The sequence below is a fragment of the Littorina saxatilis genome, linkage group LG1 (genome assembly GCF_037325665.1).
Source record: "Littorina saxatilis isolate snail1 linkage group LG1, US_GU_Lsax_2.0, whole genome shotgun sequence".
NCBI lineage: Eukaryota > Metazoa > Mollusca > Gastropoda > Littorinimorpha > Littorinidae > Littorina > Littorina saxatilis.
This window is the reverse complement of record NC_090245.1, coordinates 10,379,553-10,394,038: the sequence shown is the minus strand read 5'-3', so window position 1 is coordinate 10,394,038 and position 14,486 is coordinate 10,379,553.

The window sequence follows — 14,486 nt, the reverse complement described above, 5'->3', positions numbered from 1 at the left end:
TAACATGTATTATGATTACATGAGTAGTTTCTGGCACGAACACTTAGTGTACTGCCCGGTCGAGATAATTATTACGCTTTCACGGCAAGGCTGTTACTGATCGGATCTTGTTGTGTGTAACAATGTATATGAGGGTATGGCGATGTCTTCGAATAATGACTCATGCAAGAATGGGTGTTTTGTGTGTGTGTGTGTGTGTTTTGTGTGTGTGTGTGTGTGTATGTGTGTGTGCGCGCGCGCGGGTGCGTGCGTGCGTGCGTGCCAGTGCGTGTGCAAAGCCGACTGAGCTGCAATAAGGCTTAACAGACACAATATACAAGTATCAGAAATTCTAAACAGGTAAAGCACAGCATATGTCTTGAGGTTTTTTTCCGACGAGATAAATACAGGCTTATTAGGCTGTCCCCAATGATTTGCTTGCTCTGACACTACACACGAAGACAGTAAGAGTGATTCAAGTTAATTTGCTCCATTTAATTCTCCTCACTCCAGCCAAAAATACCCCTGCGAAGGGAACTGGCGCAGACGCCATCTCACAATGTTCAATTCACAAAATAGACTGCGAGGAACCAGCAGTCAGAGACTGTAGGGAGCCTGAGTCACGAACAGAGACGTCAACTGGAGCACAAAGAATGGCGCCAAAGAAACGGATGAGAATTCAGTCCCGCGTGACAGGCGCACTTTCATGGCTCTAGGAGTGAAGTGAACCGTACTGTCTGCGACAGCCCTGACAAGAGAGATCCACTGGATGACACTTGTTGATCGTGACAAACGCAGGTGCGAGAGGGACAGAAGAATTGGAGAAGAAAGATGAAAGGGGACGAAGAGTATGTTTACATCATTTTGAACAGTATTGAAAATGGGCAATGTGACTGTACGTTTTATTTTTTTATTTTTTTATTCTTGAAGATGCATCTAGCATAGTCTTGTATGTCTGGTGTTGTTTGATATTGTTTTTTGATATTGTTGTAATGTTATATATGTACCTAAAAGAAGTAAACACATGTTCAGAAGAAAAAAAAAGAGAAAAATAATTGAAGAAGAAGAAAAGAGTTGGGAAGGAACAGACCGCTTACGATATACAGTGACGACCACCTCTCAATAACGACCGCCTGCCCATAACGACCAAATCATCCCAAGGAATGTAGTTCTATACACAGGGTGATCTAAAAATATTACAACCCATAAAACTGGTAATAACTTCTACATCTGTGAACCGAATAACTTCGTATTTGATGTACATTAACTTCAGCTTAAGGCATCAGCAGTCCAGAAAGGTCCAATGATCTGACTTATGTGCTTTTTTGAGAGAAAAAAAATCCGATTTCGGGGATCGACTTAACAATACTAGGTTTGAAACTGAGCTGTAGCCAAAGTAGCCCGATGTATGTATGCCCTCCAGATTGTTACCTTTGGTGTTATTTGAATGGACCTAGTATACCATACACAGAAATAACTCTGTGATATCATAACCAACCTTAGACCTTTGAGGATTATTTGTTTGTTTTTTTGCACAGACATTATAAGTAGGCCTATATTGCCAAGTTGCATCCAAAAGATTTAGAAATGTCCAAGTAAACAGAAAAATAAATAATTCCTTAAAACCCAACAGCAAACATACGAGAGCAAAGAGGTCGAGCGGAGGAGCAGAGGAGATGGAGCGTGACTGAAGCCGGTGTAGCGATGTGAGATTGGCCCCTCTGTCACCTTTCCCACTCGGCCTCGTTGATCTTGTATAAACTCCACTCTGAACACACACAAAACATCCTTCGATAGTACTGACGATCGACCTTGGGTACCTTACATTCATGGGGTCAAATTTGTCCAACCAATTTTTTTTTTAAACTTATTGAATTTGATTCATCCTAAAATGTTTCCCTTCTCATTCAAGGGACGTAACCACTCGGTACACGTTTTTGAAGAAATCGAATTTTGGGATGAAATATATCAAATTTCACCAGCAAGAAAGTGAGATGCTCTTCGTCCGTCCTTAAATAAGTGTAGCTCTTTAAGTTTACCAGAAAACAACATTTCAGTCTCGAGTATAACTCGAGGGGTAAGGTGACAGAGGGGCCAATCTCACATCGTTACACCGGTACTAAACGGTACAGCAGTCAAAACAAGTGTACTCGATGTTCACTGGGGCGGAACCGATGAGCTCAAGAGGTGCTTGACTTCGCCTCCTCTATTCGAAAAGTACAATGTAATTGCACACTGTTTTGCTCATTTTCACGACACATAGAAGGTGGGTGGGGGGGGGGGGGGGTGCTTAAACACATACACACACACTCTCTCTCTCTCTCTCTTTCTCTCTCTCTCTCTCTCTTCGTTTCTGTGTATATGTGTGTGTGCGTGTGTGTGTGCATGTGTGTGTGCATGTGTGTGTGCATGTGTGTGCATGTGTGTGTGTGTGTGTGTGTGTGTGAGTTTATGTGTGCATGTGTGTGTGTATACGTGGGTGTGGATGTGTGTGTGTATGTGCGCAGTCTTTGCTTTCGTTTACAATTATTCTCTGTATATGTTCCAAGGACAGGTTGGAAGATTAGGCTAAGCCTAAAACCTTTATCCTTATGTAATAAAGTTCTGAGTTCTGAGAGTTCTGAGTTCTGTCTCTCTCCTTTCTCTCTTTCTCTGTCTTTCTCCTTTCTCGCTCTCTGTCTTTCGTCTTTCTCTCTCTCTCTCTCTCTCTCTCTCTCTCTCTCTCTCTCTCTCTCTCTCTCTCTCTCTCTCTCTCTCTCTCTCTCTCTCCTACATGATTGTGTTTTATTTGATTTCTTTTTTTATTCTTCATACTTGTTCTTCGTTTCATGTGTGCATTATAGTAGGGACTAGCTGTGCGAAAGGACCATATGGACCTAATGCTATCATCCCTCGGTAATAAAGTCTTCGAGTTCGAGTTCGATCTCTCTCTCTCTCTCTCTCTCTCTCTCTCTCTCTCTCGCTCTCTCTCTCTCGCTCTCTCTCTCTCTCGCTCTCTCATCTATCTCTCTCTCTGTCTCTCTGGCAAAAGCGGCAACAGTTGATACTCTGTCTTTCATTTTGTTCTAAACAAATAAACACAAATATGGGTGTAACCGCATGGAAGGAAGATCCGTATGAATAAAATCATTGCACAACATGGAAGACTGGGGCGCAAGAACTTTATCAAATAGCTGAAAAGAAAAGTTCAGGGAAAACCCCACCATATAATACTCAGCACGCAGGATATGTCTGGTAATGGGCATTGCACAATAGCAAAATGATACAGAAAGCAAAGAGAACTCTGGCGAGGAAAATCCGGCTTTTATCACACCAGATAGCGCAAACACAAAACAAACAAAAACACACACACACAAAACAAGAGCAACCTTATAATAAAGAGAATTAACATAGAGAAGTATAACCCTATGACCAAGACATGTTTTGAAAACCTGCTCTTCTCCCCTATACATACACCACCACCTAATTTCACCATAAGAAGCCCCCCTCCCCCCTCCCCCCCCCCCCCCCAACGACACCTGTCCTCCTCCCTCTCTGCTTCTCTCCTGTTCAAAGACACGCCTTCAATCTTAACACGGAGCACGAGGAAGCTTTCAACTCACGACACTTTTTGCTGCATGAAATAAAGAACGAGACAATGAAAACGAGACAGAAGAAAAAAACAAAAGCCGCAGCATTTTATTGCCTGGCGTTATCTTTTCCCTCCTACAGCTCCGGGCTGTCACAGTTCTATCAGTGAGGTGTGTGTGTGTATGTGTGTGTGTGTATATATGTGTGTGTGTGTGTGTGTGTGCGTGCGTGCGTGCGCGTGTGTGCGTGCGTGCGAATGTGTGTGTATGGGAAGAGGGACAGCATGAGTGCAGCGACGACGACTGGCTTTTCTCGTCACGCCTGGCTTAACATAACGATGGAACCAGCAGGTAGAAATTCCGCCAATGGGCACCAACGGCCCCACCCACACCCTACCAACCACCTCCAACTCTCTCGGTGTCTTGTCACCGTTAAATCTGCTCAAAGGAATTTCCCCTGCGGTGCCCATTTTTATCAAGTCGAGTCCCCTGTCCCTTTTCTTTCGTTGCATGCCGTGGTTTGCTTCACAAAACTTTCAACTTTTCTTGATCTGCAGTTTTTCATGCCTGTGTAATCAATTAGAATGCAGATTCAAGTTTTCTGTCTGTCTGTCTGTCTGTCTGTCTGTCGGTCCGCCCCTCTCTCTTTCTCTATCTTTATATGACAGACGTCTAGGCACAGAGAGAGAGAGAGAGACAGAGAGAGAGAGAGAGAGAGAGAGAGAGAGAGAGAGAGAGAGAGAGAGAGAGAGAGAGAGAGAGAGAGAGAGACTGAGAGAGAGAGAGATGGGGGGGGGGGGGAGGGAGAAAGTCAGTCAATCGGTTTTGTTTTGTTATGTCTCAAGACTTTGCTAATGAGCTTTCAGCAGCTCATGAAATTGTGACTCCTCCACCTGAATTAGGCCTTGGCAACTCTTGAATACCTGCCTCTCCCTAAACTATACCTCCGGGACCCCATGTTATCCCCTTCACGTATCACCTACCTTTTTTAAAAGCTATTTCTGCACAAGTGTGCCAGCCTCGTCGTTGAAGCGGACACGGCCTATATATAGCAGCATAATAATAGGTAAGAAACTGATAGAGAGGGGGTGGTAAGGCGACAGGTACAAGTCACGTAGTACACATACACGCACAGGTGCAAGGCGTATGGGGGAGAGAGAGAGTAAGAGAAAGAGGGAGAGAGAGAGAGAGAGAGAGAGAGAGAGATAGTATCCTTGGCACAAAGGGTCAAAAATCCAAAAAATAAGCCCTTAAAAAAATAAGGCCTTATTTTTGAAAATATGCCCATATTTTTGAAAATAAGCCCTTATTTCTAAAATAAGGCCTTATTTTCCATTATTAAGGCCTTAAATCTTTAAGCCCTTAAAAAAATATGGGCATAAAAAAATAAGCCCTTATTTGAAAATAAGGCCTTACGAGAAATAAGGCCTTATTTCTGTAAGGCCTTAATAAAAAATAAGGGCATAAAAAAATATGGGCATAAAAAAATATGGGCATAAAAAAATAAGGCCTTATTTTTTTGACCAATCATGAAGCTGAATAGAATTCGGCTGCGCCGCTCATGCGCAGAGATCTCATAACAAACATGTACATGGCGAATGGGGGGTTCAGAGATCGTGATGAATTTTTGAGAAGAACTTGTGCTGAAATTGCAAATTGCGAGAGAATTGGGGTTTCCGATGAGGTGTATGTTCGCTCAAGATAAGCATTGTTTACATGAAATGACTGTTTGATTTATATCAGTGTAACAATCATCTTGATCTTGCTCTAGCTCCGGATGCGCAGTAGCGATGCGCAGAAAAATATGGGCATATTTTTTTTAAGGGCTTATTTTTTTATGGGCATATTTTTATAAGGGCTTATTTTTTTAAGGTCATAACAGAAATAAGGCCTTATTTCCGTAAGGCCTTAACAGAAATAAGGCCTTATTTCATTATGCCCCTATTTCCTTATGGCTGTAAATATTTAAGGCCTTATTTCTAAAATAAGGCCTTATTTATAGAAATAAGGGCTTATTTTCAAAAATATGGGCTTATTTTCAAAAATATGGGCATATTTTCAAAAATATGGGCATATTTTTTTAAGGGCTTATTTTTTGGATTTTTGACCCTTTGTGCCAAGGATAAGAGAGAGAGAGAGAGAGAGAGAGAGAGAGAGAGAGAAAGAGAGGGAGAGAGAGGAAAAGAAAGAGGAAGAATGAAGAATTTACAATATCGTCCGCCAATTCAATATTTTGCCTCTAAGAGCACATTCATAAGTGTATCCTGTTGTTTCTCCTTTATCAAAACATATTTTTCATGGCTTTGTAAAGTTGTATTTGAACAACACACTGTTTAAACCAAAGAGGAAGAGACAAACAGACAGACAGAGGGGGGCCTAGAGACAGACAAACAGACAGACAGAGGGGGGCCTAGAGACAGACAGACAGAGGGGGGCCTAGAGACAGACAAACAGACAGACAGAGGGGGGCCTAGAGACAGACAAACAGCAACAGGTAGAACTGCGGCAGGATTTGATGCCATGGGCTCATTCGCTTTTCCTCCGTTATCAAGGGTTGGCCGAGTGGTTTGGACACACTATAATGAGCCTCCGTTATCAAGGGTTGGCCGAGTGGTTTAGACACACTATAATGAGCCTCCGTTATCAAGGGTTGGCCGAGTGGTTTGGACACACTATAATGAGCCTCCGTTATCAAGGGTTGGCCGAGTGGTTTAGACACACTATAATGAGCCTCCGTTATCGAGGGTTGGCCGAGTGGTTTGGACACACTATAATGAGCCTCCGTTATCAAGGGTTGGCCGAGTGGTTTAGACACACTATAATGAGCCTCCGTTATCGAGGGTTGGCCGAGTGGTTTGGACACACTATAATGAGCCTCCGTTATCAAGGGTTGGCCGAAGGGTTTAGACACACTATAATGAGCCTCCGTTATCTAAGGGTTGGCCGAGTGGTTTGGACACACTATAATGAGTCTCCGTTATCAAGGGTTGGCCGAGTGGTTTGGACACACTATAATGAGCCTCCGTTATCAAGGGTTGGCCGAGTGGTTTGGACACACTATAATGAGTCTCCGTTATCAAGGGTTGGCCGAGTGGTTTGGACACACTATAATGAGCCTCCGTTATCAAGGGTTGGCCGAGTGGTTTAGACACACTATAATGAGCCTCCGTTATCAAGGGTTGGCCGAGTGGTTTGGACACACTATAATGAGCCTCCGTTATCAAGGGTTGGCCGAGTGGTTTAGACACACTATAATGAGCCTCCGTTATCAAGGGTTGGCCGAGTGGTTTAGACACACTATAATGAGCCTCCGTTATCAAGGGTTGACCGAGTGGTTTAGACACACTATAATGAGCCTCCGTTATCGAGGGTTGGCCGAGTGGTTTGGACACACTATAATGAGCCTCCGTTGTCAAGGGTTGGCCGAGTGGTTTGGACACACTATAATGAGCCTCCGTTATCAAGGGTTGGCCGAGTGGTTTGGACACACTATAATGAGCCTCCGTTATCAAGGGTTGGCCGAGTGGTTTGGACACACTATAATGAGCCTCCATACGTTTCACAAAAAGCTCACGTGCCACTGGTCACGCAAGCAGCGCTGGATAATATTTTGATCAAGAACGAAGCCGGCTCTCATTCAAACCGGACACGGCAACTAAGCAATTAAAGAACGGAACGAATTTTTCTATAGGCGTACCGCTACAAGGACAACAAAGTCAAATCGATTCTGTCATTCTAGATTTGGGGCGGTAACACATAGATATAGACATAGACCACTTTATTATCTCAACGAGGAGAAACTCAGGTGTGGTGTATACAGCATTACAATAAACAACATAAAACGTAAGAAAATTAATAAAATATCGATGTATACCGGTACCATGCACAAACAACTGGTTAATGATATACGTGTCTTCTATGATCACAAGCGTTTAAAACATCTTCAATTGATAAAAGTCACTGTCTGTCACTCTCAATCCCCAACCCCCCCCCCCCCCCCCCCCCTCGTGTACAATACATTGGGGTGTGCACGTTAAAGATCCCACGATTGACAAAAGGGTCTTTCCTGGCAAAATTGTATAGGCATGGATAAAAAATGTCCACCAAAATACCCGTGTGACTTGGAATAATAGGCCGTGAAAAGTAGGATATGCGCCAAAATGGCTGCGATCTGCTGGCCGATGTGAATGCGTGATGTATTGAGTAAAAAAATTCCATCTCACACGGCATAAATAAATCCCTGCGCCTTGAATATGTGCGCGATATAAATTGCATAAAATAAAAATTTAAAAAATAAAAAAATAAATCCCTGCGCTTAGAACTGTACCCACGGAATATGCGCGATATAAGCCTCATATTGATTGATTGATTGATTGATTGCTAACGGTGACACTATAGCTAAACAAGTGATTAAAAAATGAAAGAAATTAAGATTCTGCCTGACAGGTGTATACAATAAAACCTTGCCGTGATGGCATCCATACATATGTAGTATATCTTAGAACTGTCCCCTGAATATGTGTCTCCCCCCCCCTTCCCGGCGTCTCTCTCTCTCTCTCTCTCTCTCTCTCCTCTCTCTCTCTCCCTCTCTCTCTCCCTCTCTCTCTCTCTCCTATAGCACATTAACCCTACCTGTCCCAAGATAGGCCAATTGGTACTAAGTGGACGTTTAAAACTAATTTCGCGGTCTTTCTCTGTTTGTGTCCGTCTTTCTGTTTCTGTCTGTCTGTCTGTCTGTCTGTCTGTCTGTCTGTCTGTCTGTCTGTCACTCTCACTCCCCAACCCTCTCCCCCCCCCCCTCTCTCTCTCTCTCTCGCGTTCAATCTGCACTCTTCTTCTCCTGTAGCGGAGTAACCCAAAACTAAACGAACGGAGAAAGAACATTCATGAGCAACGAGACCCTGGAGCACTGGCAGTGATCGTCAGACTGATGTATGGCGGTATGGTCACGCTCCCTTCCCTTCTCTGCTCCCTCCCAACTCCCTGCTCGAGCGACTGTGTACGTGATGTCGCCAAACCCTTTTCCTCCTTGGGCTATCGGCTTGACACGGACCACGGATTTCTCAACGAACCGTGACAGTCTGGTGCTGGTACCCCCCCCCCCCCCCCACCCCCATCTCAGCTTTCGCTCCGTGAGACACGTCTAAGTTTCCTGATTATAAAAAAATTAAAATAAATTAAAATGTGAGACCTTTTCCTACTTCCCTAATCCACGTGATTATGCGTTATGATTTAATCTGGCTGTCAGAATACAAGTTAATGCTGCTTTGAATCCACAAAGAAAAATGGTAAATGGTAAATTTGTACTTGTCTGAGCGCTACATAATTATGGCTTCTAATTAGCAGCCACTTTCTTGTCGTCTGACAAATTTCATATAAGATCTAATCTTTGGAATACAAAATAAATTGATGGCAAATATGAATGAATTCTTTGTTGATTTCTCAGCAAAATGATGTAAAAAATGACAAACCAAAATACCAGGAAGTTATATATGCCCCTCAGTGTTCTGCAAGTCAATATGAATGGGAAGAAGAAAACAACAAAAACATGCACTATTCTGACACGAGTCTCTTTCAAATCACATCTTCTTTTTACATTTAGTCAAGTTTTGACTAAATGTTTTAACATACAGGGGGAATCGAGACGAGGGTCGTGGTGTATGTGTGTCTGTGTGTGTGTCTGTGCGTGTGTGTGTGTAGAGCGATTCAGAGTAAACTACTGGACCGATCTTTATGAAATTTTACATGAGAGTTCCTGGGTATGATATCCCCAGACGTTTTTTTTCATTTTTTCGATAAATGTCTTTTATGACGTCATATCCGGCTTTTTGTAAAAGTTGAGGCGGCACTGTCACACCTTCATTTTTCAATCAAATTGATTGAAATTTTGGCCAAGCAATCTTCGACGAAGGCCGGACTTCGGTATTGCATTTCAGCATGGAGGCTTAAAAATCTGAAAATTGTAATTAACATTATTTTTTATTAAACGATCCAAATTTTTATTTTTTACTCTTTCTGTGTTATCGTATTTGATTACATAAGCAGCGTTTAAGTAATGATTATCATCGTTTGTCTCGTATTTTATATGTTAACGAATTACTGCCTTCCATAAAAAAAATGACGTTACATTTACTTGAATTTACATGTTGCATGTCTTAGACTTGATGCTCTCATCCTATGCGCTTTCGTCCTAGTCTCTCCTTGTGGTTGTTAGTACTTTCTTCCCCCTCCCCCTCCCTTTTCTTTTTACATTTAGTCAAGTTTAAATGTTTTAACATAGAGGGGGGAATCGAGACGAGGGTCGTGGTGTATGTGTGTCTGTCTGTCTGTGTGTGTGTGTGTAGAGCGATTCAGACTAAACTACTGGACCGATCTTTATGAAATTTGACATGAGAGTTCCTGGGTATGAAATCCCCGAACGTTTTTTTCATTTTTTTGATAAATGTCTTTGATGACGTCATATCCGGCTTTTCGTGAAAGTTGAGGCGGCACTGTCACGCCCTCATTTTTCAACCAAATTGGTTGAAATTTTGGTCAAGTAATCTCCGACGAAGCCCGGACTTCGGTATTGCATTTCAGCTTGGTGGCTTAAAAATTAATTAATGACTTTGGTCATTAAAAATCTGAAAATTGTAAAAAAAAATATTTATAAAACGATCCAAATTTACGTTCATCTTATTCTCCATCATTTTCTGATTCCAAAAACATATAAATATGTTATATTTGGATTAAAAACAAGCTCTGAAAATTAAAAATATAAAAATTATGATCAAAATTACGATTTTCGAAATCAATTTAAAAACACTTTCATCTTATTCCTTGTTGGTTCCTGATTCCAAAAACATATAGATATGATCAGATATTGTTTGGATTGAAAACACGCTCAGAAAGTTAAAACGAAAAGAGGTACAGAAAAGCGTGCTATCCTTCTCAGCGCAACTACTACCCCGCTCTTCTTGTCAATTTCACTGCCTTTGCCATGAGCGGTGGACTGACAATGCTACGAGTATACGGTCTTGCTGCGTTGCATTGCGTTCAGTTTCATTCTGTGAGTTCGACAGTTACTTGACTAAATGTTGTATTTTCGCCTTACGCGACTTGTTTATCTTCTGTAGATTCTTTTGTTCCTATTTAGCTCCCCATCCCCATTCTTTCAATTTGTTCTTCTGGTTTATTGTTGTTATGTCCACCATTACGAAAATGTGTGTAATTTAGTATTGTTCTGGGCACGTGATATAAGCATTTGCTTGAGTGCGTGTCCTAGCTGTGTGTTTCGAACTGCTCATGCGAAGAAATTCTGAATAAAATTTTGTTTAAACCAAAAAGAATAGACATACAGAAAAGCGTGTTATCCTGCTCAGCGCGACCACTACCGCGCTATTCTGCATGCATGGCTTGTCGATTTCACTGCCTTTGCCACGAGCGGTGGACTGACGAAACTACGAGTATGTGGTCTTGGTGAAAAAAGCAGTGCGTTCAGTTTCATTCTGTGAGTTCAGTCGACAGCTTGACTAAATGTTGTTATTTCGCCTTACGCGACTTGTTTGTTTTTGCTTTGGGTGGGGGTGGGGTGGTGGGGGTGTGGGTGGGGTGCTTCAGGCGCTCCACACAAGGCGTGTTTACTCGTAAAATCAAACAGATCATGATAACGCGCAATTTCATTTCAGCATTATGCTAGACCTTCAGTGGGTTTCTCTGAACCACATAAACCCTATTAATGTACCTGTGATGAACGGACTTCCTAGTTTTGTGAAATGTCAGCCAGCTATGTGTGCGTTTGTGTGTGTGTGTGTGTGTGTGTGTGTGTTTGTTTGTGTGTGTGTGTGTATGTATGTATGTATGTGTGTTTGTGTGTATGTGTGTTTGTGTGTATGTGTGTGTGTGTGTGTGCGATAGTGTGTGTATATGTGTGACAGTGTGTGTGTGTGTGTGTGTGTGTTTGTTTGTGTGTGTATGTATGTATGTATGTATGAATGTATGTATGTGTGTGTGTGTTTGTGTGTATGTGTGTGTGTGTGTGCGATAGTGTGTGTATATGTGTGACAGTGTGTGTGTGTGTGTGTGTGTGTGTGTGTGTGTGTGTGTGTGTGTGTGTGTGTGTGTGTGTGTGTGTGTGTGTGTGTGAAATTAAAAAGAAGTGTAACCAAAAAAAACTCATACTCGATTTCAACCAAACTTTTGCAATATTATGTCTTTTATAAGCAGATACAGGCCTCAATGCCGCAGCACGCGGAAGGGGGTAAAACGTGCAGGGGATTTCTCCCCATGAAAAGAGACAGTAAAAAAAAGCTAATGGGGTGATCTCGTCACACCCTTTTAACTCAGTGCATGAAATGAAAGTATCCTGGAATCTTTTGCTCCGGGTATCAACGTACCCGGCGCCCTGGAAAACCCGGGTGGCATTCTTTTCAGGGCCGAGATTACTAGCCAGGAAATGGCAGCCTGGGTGTGGGTAGGTGTACCCTGTTTACCCGACAACTGTACTCGCTTGTGGTATCTGGACAAAAGTGCCATTGACACCCCTTCTCTATCTGAAAACAGGGTAGCAGAGCCGGGTACAGAACGCTATTATTGGCCCCCCCCAAAAATAGGTCTGTTTACGGTAACCCGACCGACCCTATTTTTTTTCGCGCGACCCTAGACTTTTTTTTGGCATTTGGGGAAAAAAAAAAAAAAAAAATCTTTTTTTTTTTTGGCAAAATAACGCAAAAATATGGTTTTTTGGAAAAAAAAAAAAATCCCGACCTACCGACCCTATTTTTTGGGCCTATGTTACCGTAAACAAACCTTTTTTTGTTGTTGGCCTAAACGAACAAAACTCAGGTACAGCGGCATAACGAAGGCTTACACTCAAATCGAATGCTGAATTCTTGAAAACTCGGGTAGAGAATGCCATTTGAATAAGTTTGAACCGGTATACCGATATAACGAAGGCTGTGAAGCTCACACCAAAGGCTAAATTTGTTATAAACCCCGGGTAGCAGAGCGGACAGAAAAGGCCATTTAAAATGAAACTCGGGTGCTCGGTTTGTTACGAACGCTGTGACACGGCACTGTGACATTCACCGCAGGTAATGCTACATTCCCGAAAACCGGATAGCAGAACGGGTAGAGAAAACTAGCTATACTAAAACTTGGTGTAGCTTTGTAATAAAGGCAGTGACACTCACGGGGAATGCTGAATTTGTGAAAACTAGCACGGTGACAGAGCCGGTAGAAATGTATTGAGCCAAAAGAAACCAGCAGGGAATGCCGAATTCCTAAAAAGATTATAATAAATTTAAACAAGTCGCGTAAGGCGAAATTACAACATTAAGTCAATCTTTCGAACGCACAGAGTGAATCTGAACGCACTGCATTTTTTCACCAAGACCTAAAAGACAAAACAGCTTCGTCAATCCCCGCGGCACAAGGAAATCGCTCACTTTCCCCGTGCAACACGAAGTGAAACTGACAAGCCAGTATAGCTAAGTAACGCATTGCGGTTAGTAGAAAAGCGCGCTTTTCTGTATACTTTTTATATTTCTGAGCTTGTTTTGAATACAACATATTACTGTGTACGTGTAATTAAAGCTGTAACTCCACTCATAGAGAATGTTCAATTGCCATGACAATTCGGAAGGAGGAGTGTTAATGGGAATGGGTTCTAAATGTACATTGTTAGCCCATACATGTACCTAACAGCGGGGTTTAAAATTACGCTGATTTTCGTTGGTATACAAACCAAGAAGCCAAGACTCTTCTACAACGGAAGAAGAAAGAAAACTGGAAAAAGAGAAACGGAGACTACAACCCACAGGAAGACCCCATCAACAAACTAGACCGGAGAAGCCAAACCACCATTTTCCGTCTAAGGACAGGGCACTGTGGACTGAAGAAACACCTCAAGAGACTGGGCCTTGCGGATGACGCACACTGTGAATGTGGCTCGGAAGAGCAAACTCCGGAGCACATTCTCCAGAACTGCCCCCATCTAGAGACAACACGCCAGAAGTTCTGGCAAGAAGAGACTAGTGTTGGAGCCAAACTCTGGGGTCCTGCCAACGAACTGCGCAAGACTGCGGACTTCCTGGCAGCCACTGGTCTGAGGATCTAGCACGGCCACCAACTTCGAACGCAGAAGAAGAAGAAGAAGTTGGTACAAACCGAACAAGCAATGCTGGTCCGGCAAGGGCGTGTCTTCAAACTGATTGGCATATTTGTGTCTAGTCATAGTACAGATTCTGTCCTTTACATTTTACCATTTTATTCAATATATCCGAAGATAAGTGATGAGAAGAGGTTAGAGTTCAGCATTCGAGGAAATCTAGCACGGTGAATAGGGTAAAAAAGACTTTATTTTTGTGATCAGACTGTCTTCTTAATCGTTCTAAATGAGTTCATTTTCTTTCAGCAACTTTTCTTTCACTTTAATATCAAGGATCAATGTTCATTAAAAAAAAAAGGTAGCCTGCAGGGTGAATACCCGATTTTCAACTGTCCTGACAGCCAGAGATATGTGTAGTCGTTAAATAAATATCTCTGGTAAAGCATTCCGCACCATGCCATCGGCTCTCCCGGGAGTCCTCCAGTACAGAAGTGGAACGGCCAAAGGGAAGTAATTCAACGAAAAAGTAGTTGTTGCTAAGTTCGCTCCCTTAGCCGCAACGGGCATTTTCAACAACTTGCGCAACATTGAAATATTGATCGACTACAAGACTACTCTTGACTCCGATTAGCGTTGCTAAACACATGTAAGAAAGTCACTGATACTCATTTCTAATAGTCTAACATAGTCAAAAGAAAATGAACTCATTCAGAACGATTTGTGTTTTTGTACATCAACCGACCCATGATGATCTCTTATAAGAAGAGGTTTGTTTATTCATGTGAATTCACAATGTTAATTGCTCAACAAGGAAAGTTCAGTTCCATTTCCTTGTGTTTTGCAACTCTGTC